This window comes from Gossypium hirsutum, chromosome D09 (assembly GCF_007990345.1).
Source record: "Gossypium hirsutum isolate 1008001.06 chromosome D09, Gossypium_hirsutum_v2.1, whole genome shotgun sequence".
NCBI lineage: Eukaryota > Viridiplantae > Streptophyta > Magnoliopsida > Malvales > Malvaceae > Gossypium > Gossypium hirsutum.
In genome coordinates, this window is record NC_053445.1 from 37944363 (window position 1) to 37952223 (window position 7861).

Below are 7861 nucleotides of genomic sequence, written 5' to 3' on the forward strand. Positions count from 1 at the left end.
CTTTTACCTCTCAAATTCAACTCTCGATATTCTGAAAAGCTACCTTAGACTTATCCACAACTTGTGGGTCGGCTTCAAAAGGCTAATACAAGGGAATATGATGTGGTTTAGGGTAGGCTCGAAAGAAGAAAATTTGGTTTAAGATGTGGCGTATAGAACGGGTCACTTCTTGAAAAGAGAACCAATTGTTCAAACAATAATCAACACTTGCAAAAATTTTTTATATATTCGAAATACTTTTTTTTTCAAATATGAATTTTTTTAATTTCGTATAGATATTCTTTCTCTTATATTTTTCTATAATCGAATTTTTTTTCGAATTTTTTTTTGAAACTACAATTACGTACCTAATTTAACTAGTTCTGATACCAACTGATACGATTTTGTTTCGGATGATGTGAAGAGTTGTAATAATTCCCGATCAAAATTAGGTAGTGTCGGATAATGAGTTTTTCAGTCAAAGAACTTCAAAGATCGAATAACTTATTCAAGCAAAGGTGTAGTTGGGTTTATGATGGAAGGTTAACAAAGATGGTAATTCAATGAAACAAGATCGAACCCTTATTAGCAAATAAGGACCCGGGCTTAAAACGTTTCAAAGAAAAAAAAAGAAAGAATTGAAAATAAATCGAGACCCACTATTTAGTGAAATAGGAACCTTCGGTATAATGTTGAATGCCACACCAAGGGTGATAAGTTCGGAAACAAAGTCAGATTGACGCCACTTGTGAAGATAAGTCAATTGAGCTTTGAAGAATAAAGAGAGTGAATTAACTCACCAAAGAAATATATTTTCATTCAGAATTTTGGCAAAAAGTCCTTTTACAAGAAAATCAGCAACTATTTATAGCCTAATGTCTAGTAGCCGAATAGACATTTCAAAGCTTAAAAACTAAGCAAAACAATGAACTAATCTTCAGCTTGAATTCATGAATGAGCTGGTCAAGGTTCGGCTGAATGGGGACCAAGGAATAACTTCCAAACTAAGCAAATGAATTTGAGAAATTCATAACAGCATCTACATTCGGCTGATGGCTTGAATGAGGCATTCAATAAGCAACTCTTGCTGAAAAATTACCAGAATTAAATAGGGCACTTAAGCAGCCATTTTAGGTGTGAATGGACGGTTTTGGAAAGCCTCATGGTGTGAACAAGCTGAACCGAACAGCCATGGTGTGAACAGTTGGTGTGAAAATAATTGATGCTGTGTTGGGAAGAGAATCGGCCAAGCTTTTGGAGAATTAAAGTTTGCTAACTCTTGGTCGAATGGTTGCCTTGGAGAGTGCCAAAATTAATCAGCTTCAATGCATGAATGTACCAGCTGCACATGCATCTTCACATACATTAAATCTACATGCATGCACCTAGCCAATGAATCTTCAAATTCGGCTGCACCTAAACAAAGCACATGAACTTAATTAATTAAACCCAAATCAGCTGAACTAATTTAGAACATAATGTGGACACACTAATTAACATTGTGACCACTTAAATATTAACTAAATCTTTGAAGTTCTTTGACTTAAAAACTCATTATCCGACACTACCTAATTTCGATCGGAAATTATTACGACTCGTCACATCATCCGAAACGAGATTGTATCAATAACGATGTTGACGGCCTGGCCAAAATGATCCAATATAGGAGAGAAGGACGATGGTTATTTGAGGACTCCTCTTGAGGGGTGGCTTAATTTTATATAATTAATTTGTTTATTTTTTTCAAAAAATAAAATTATATTTGTATATAATAGATATACATAAATAATACACTGAAATAAATTGATATCTATACATATTAATATAAAAGAAAATCAAAACACTTGACTAACTTACAGGAAAGTGTAAATGCAAAGCATGTATACAAAAAGACAATTAAACTTGAGGGAAAAAAGGAAAAACGTGATGAACTGATGATGATGGCTAAGTGTTGAACATAGAATAAAAAGTGACCATTCCACGTTTCAACCAACGTAGTTCCCACCTCCATTAATTCCAGTCCTCCTCCTACCACAGCCACACAGTCAGCTTTTTTGACTTTTTTCTTCTTTTATCAAATTAAGATTTATTCTACTCTTTGCCCAACACGGGGGTTCAGGATTCCTATTTCCACGCAACTTCACTCTCAATTTGCATTTTAGTTTTTTTTTTAATTCTAATTTATTCTAATTGCCGTTATACAATCAACTGTTTTTTTAATAGTTATCCGTTATAACAATCCAATTTTTGAGTAAAATTAATTTTTTATATTTTATTTTAATATTTTATAACAGATTTTTGCATATAACAGTAATATTCATAGTTATAAAATACATATTTCTTAAATTAGTTCTCTATAAAAACATATTGCTTAAAATTTTAAGTAAAATCATAATTATTTCTTATAAGCAAACCTATTAATTATAATTTATTAAATAAAAATTATCTCAATTAAAATAATATTCTAATAAAAGATGTATTAAAGTAATAATGCATGCACCTATCTTACGTCTTTTAATTTTATTCGTTTGGTTTCCACTTTCCCCACTTTCATATAATTCTCACTTTCTTTATTCTATAGAAACATGATATGAATTTTATTTTTACGCTTACAATAATTATCTCTCTATAATAGCACGTTGTTATAAGTATATAACAACCACTTCTCTAAAACAGGCAAAATCTTGACAGACAAATGAGTTGTAATAGAGAGAGTTGAATGTATAAAATTTCAAATATTTATCAGAGCTTTTTCTATGCAAAACTTCCTTTTACTTATAATTTCTTCTCATCTTTAAATTGGAAGAAAACTCAACCTTATGTCTTTCTAATTGTTCCTAAGACAACGAAGTTATTGATATTAGAGTTTTTAAATTAGACCAGTTGAAATGAGTTTGAGTTAAGCCTAGTTTGATAAACCATTGAAAAAAAATTAAATTTATTAAAAATTAATATTTTTAATGATTTAGTTTTTTACACGTGTAACAATCCAAAATTAAAACAACCTAATAGATTTTTTTTCCTATAAAAAGTATGAAAAATAGCAAGTAGATAAGAGCTACTTATCACTAAACGGAGAATATTTTCAATTAATTCAATTTTATTTTAATACTATACTATCCAATAAAAACTTTAAGTTTACCATTTTTAACAAGGAAATATTATTATATAATAACTCATGGTAATCAAAAGGTCTGCCGTATTTTGGCACGGGGTTCTCTTAGTCCGTTCTAGGTTTTAGCCGTCATTCTGTGGCTGCTTTTGTGGGACTACGATGGAAGATGCAATGGCAAATATGAGGTTGATTGATGATGAGGAAGAAGCGATCCAAGAAGTTGAAGGGGTGGTGAGTACTGCTTATCAATTCTGCCTGGTGGGTCGGTGTTTAACAGATAGTATCGTTCATTTCCCTTCTTTGCGCAATACCATGGCGGATCTTTGGCATCCTATTGGGGGAATTTGTATTCCGAAGGTAGGGGAGAAAAGGTATCTTTTTCAATTTTTTAATGAGATTGACTGTGCAAGAGTAATTGCAGGAATACCGTGGTTTTTTAATAATCATTTGCTTATATTGCAAAAAATTGTGGGGGGGAAAATCCGGCAACGATGAAGTTAAAATTGACAGAGTTTTGGGTACAAGTTCATGATCTGCCGCCAGGACTGATGAATGTATCGATGGCGAAATAATTTGGGGATTTCTGTGGGAATTTCATTGAGTACGACACTTCCATACCAACTTTGGGGCGTCAGACGTATTTAAGGATTCGTGTTTGTCTGGATGTTACTGCTCCATTGAAACGTAAGAAGAAAGTCTTGATAGGGAAGACGATGGTTGTTTATGCTAGGTTTAATATGAGAAGCTTAGTTTGTTCTGTTTTATCTGTGGAAAATTAGGTCATGGAGAGAGTTTTTGCCCTTTTCGACTACAAATTGAACCTTCTAAAATCGTATTTGGCTGGGATTTATCGATACGAGTATCAGGGAGGTGTCGTAATATGACGATGAGCAGATGGTTACGAGCAGCTGATGGGACGCAATGTATTAATGAAAACTTTGCAGGGGTTAACCAGGATTTTTCGTTCAATGAGGGGAAGGACTTAAGGCGGAATGGTAGGGGAGTTGAGGTGAATCAAAATATTAACCCAAATCTGATTCCTTTGGGTTATGGCCATGTTGGCAATAGTAATAGGCCAAATAAGGGGCGTAGTGGGGGGAACAAATTGTGGAAAATTGATGGATTTGTGTCTGGGGCCATGGAATTGGTCTTGAATGATGAGGATGACCCAATTGCTTTGTTGGAAGGAAAAAAACGACAGAGAATTGTGGAAAGTTCACGGGTTCCTATGGATGCTATCGTGGGGCCAAGATATATGGATATTTCGGCTAGCTCTGGTGATCAGAGCAGCCGGGATCAATAAAAATACTAAGCTAGAACGTTCGTGGTTTGGGGAGACCACGAACTATTAATAGACTCAAGAACAAATTAAGAGCCACAAATCCCAGTATTTTGTTTCTTATAGAGACAAAGTTAAGTTCAAAACGAATGGAGGTAGTACGGATGAAATGTGGTTTTAAGAATGGAATCGATGTGAGGGCTATGGGCACAAAAAGGGGTTTATCATTGGGCTGGAAAGGTAATTCTTTAGTGCAGCTTAAAAGTTTTTTTTTTGTTTCATATTGATGTTGAATTTCATGATAATGAATGTGGCAATGTTTGGAGGTTTACTGGGTTCTATGGGAACCCGGATGAACGAAATAGAATTGTATCGTGGGAACTTCTTTGTCAGTTGGATCTTGATCAAGCTATCCCGTGGGTGGTTTTGGGGGACTTTAACGAGATTGCGAACTCTTTTGAAAAGAAGGGTGGACGTCTTCGACCAGAGCGACAAATGAAGGATTTTCGTGAGATGTTGGAGGATTGTAATCTTATGGATCTAGGCTTTACTGGCAGATGGTTCACATGGGAGCGAGGACGATTTGTAACTATGAATATAAGGGAACGGTTGGATTGTGGGGTTGCTACGTTGAGTTGGGTGAACCTATTCCCTGGATATCGGCTTGAACATTTGAATCACTCCTTTTCTGATCACTGTCCCATCTTGCTGGACTCTTTGGGAGTGTCATGGAATAATGAAGATAGTTTTGGAAAGTAATTTAGATTCGAAGCCAAGTGGTGTTTAGATAGCTCATTTCAGGGGATGATTAAAAACATGGTGGGCTGAGAAGTCTGGTAGTGTTTTGGGCAAATTGGAGGAATTGGGACATCATTTACTTAGGTGGAGTAGGGCTACTGAAAGGGAAGAGAAAAAAAATAGAATTGAGCTAGAGGACAGATTATCTAAGCTGTATAATCAAGATATCTCTGAGAAGGTGTTAGCTGAAATTACGGAAGTCCAAGTGGAGCTTAATTTGGAAGCTGATAAAGAAGAGTTATTCTGGGAGCAACAGGCACGTGCGAATTGGCTAAAGAATGGTGATCAGAACACCAACTATTTCCACAAGGTTTCTGTGCAACGTCATTTTCGAGGTAGAATTAAAGAATTGCAGGATGATCGTGGGAGGAAAGCGAATACGCATGAGGAGCTTTTACAAATTACAACTGATTTTTTTGTAATCTTTTCTCTGCGTCTGATATAGGATGGGATGAACACTTATTTAGCTTAGTGGAGAGAAAAGTCACGGATAGCATGAACGATGAATTATTGAAGGTGTTTACTAAGGAAGAGATTGAATATGCAGTTAAACAGATGGCGCCATTGAAGGCACCTAGGGTTGATGGGTTCTTTGCTATCTTTTTCCAAAAGTATTGGCATATTGTTGATTCGGATGTCTCACAGTTTTGTTTATGGTCAAGCTGAATTCGGAGATCTTAATAAAACGCGCATCGTTCTGATTCCAAAAATTGAAAAGCCAAAAGATGTCGCATTTCAGGCCCATAAGTCTGTGCAATGTTGTTTATAAAATTATTGCGACAATTTTGGTGAATCGCATGAGTGGTATGCTGGGGTATTGCATCAATGAAAGCTCAAAGGGCATTTATACCAGGGAGGCTTATCTCGGACAACGTGTTGATTGCTTACGAGATTCTTCATTCTCTAAAAATGAAGAAGCACGGTAAGAATGGATATTTTGCGCTTAAACTTGATATGAGTAAAGCGTATGATCGTGTTGAATGGGACTTTTTTGCAGGAATGATGAAGCATCTGGGTTTCCGTATGGATTGGATTGTTCTTATTATGCGATGTGATTGTTCTGTTTCTTATTCTGTCAATCTGAATGGTTATCATGGCGAATGGTTCTCCCCCTCAAGAGGACTACGACAAGGAGACCCCCTTAGTCCCTATTTGTTCCTAATTTGTGCCGAAGGTTTTTCGACACTCATTCGGGACGCAAAATTTAAAAGACAGATGGTAGGAACACCTGTTGGTAGGGAAAAATTTACAGTAAACCATTTATTTTTTGCTGATGATTGTATATTGTTTGGAGATGCCTCTAGTGAAGGAGCTTGGGTAGTTAGAGAGGTAATATGCGAGTATGAGATGGCTTCAGGGTAACGTGTGAATTTTGAAAAGTCCCTTATCTACTTCGGAGCAAATGTGGAGGCTGGTGTTAAGGAGGAGGTTGTCAATATGTTAGGCGTTAGGGTGGCTACCAATCCTGAAAAGTACCTAAGTTTACCTATGATGGTGGGGAGAAAGAAAAAGTGGGCTTTTGCCAGTTTTGTGGATCGATTCAGAAAAAGGGTTGAAGGGTGGAATTTGCGCTATTTGTCGATGGGGGGTAAGGAGGTCTTTATCAAATCAGTTTTGCAGGCATGTGTAATTTATGCTATGCAATGCTTTCTCCTGCCTAAGACGTTATGTCAAAAGCTAGAGGGTATTATGAACAGATTTTGGTGGATTAATAATAAATCTATGAAGGGCATTCATTGGAGTAATTGGGAAAGGCTTTGTAAGCCAAAATGCAGTGGAGGAATAGGATTTAAAGATTTGTTTCTGTTTAATAAAGTATTATTAGCTAAACAGGTTTGGCGTATGTTATCCCGTCCTAATAGTCTCTTAGCCAAGGTTTTCAAAGCCCGTTATTTTCCCCATTCAGACATTTTATCAGCAAAGGTAGAATCTTACCCTTCATTTACCTGGAGAAGCATCTGCAATACGCGTGAATTAATTAGAGATGGGATACTGTGGCAAGTTGGGATGGGTAATCGTATTAACATATGGAACGACCCCTGGCTACCTGGAAGGGAGAACAACAGAATCTAAGGTCAGGACATTCGGACTACTTGGACAACGGTTAATCAATTAATTATGACGGAGGGCAATACCTGGGACAGAGAGCTTAATCATAAGTTATTTGATGTTAATACAGCAGCTAGAATTCTATCCATTCCCATTTTTGAAAGTAGGCCGGAGGACATTTTGGTCTGGAAGTATGAAGGCTCAGGGGACTACACGGTTAAGAGGTTATCGGGCCCTAATGACAGAGGTAGTACAGAGTAGATCTAATATATCCTCTAATGATGAGTGTTGCAGGCCCATTTGCCCGGGCCCAAGAAAGAAATAAAAGGCCCAGCACCCTGGCCCAACAGCCAAGCCCACATCAGACTAGGGTTTCAGAAACTGAAACCCTAGTATCCCACTTGCCGCTGCTCTCTGTCAGCCGCACGTCCCATCGCCATCTCTCCTCCACCTGCTCCCATCACCTCCTTGAACACCTGCAAACATGACGGAAGCAGCAACAGAAACAGAAACGCAGCAAACAGTAACAAAACAACAATAGGACTTTGTATAATCGGCTATAAAGAGCCATTCATTTTCAATGTAAAAGGGGGGAGATTTCGGATTCTATCTCATTCGGCTAAAAAACAGAAGCCGAAAGC

General features: G+C 36.8%; 1 long non-coding RNA gene across 1 annotated transcript; it reads right to left on the reverse strand.

Annotated features, from left to right (window-relative positions):
* Positions 1–812: 812 nt before the first annotated feature.
* On the reverse strand, positions 813–7507 carry LOC121220869 (uncharacterized). Its single transcript, XR_005918085.1, has 3 exons — positions 7307–7507; positions 7107–7218; positions 813–1395 (listed from the first exon to the last, which is right to left on the reverse strand). It is a non-coding gene; the product is annotated as an uncharacterized lncRNA (long non-coding RNA).
* Between the last annotated feature and the right edge of the window lie 354 nt (positions 7508–7861).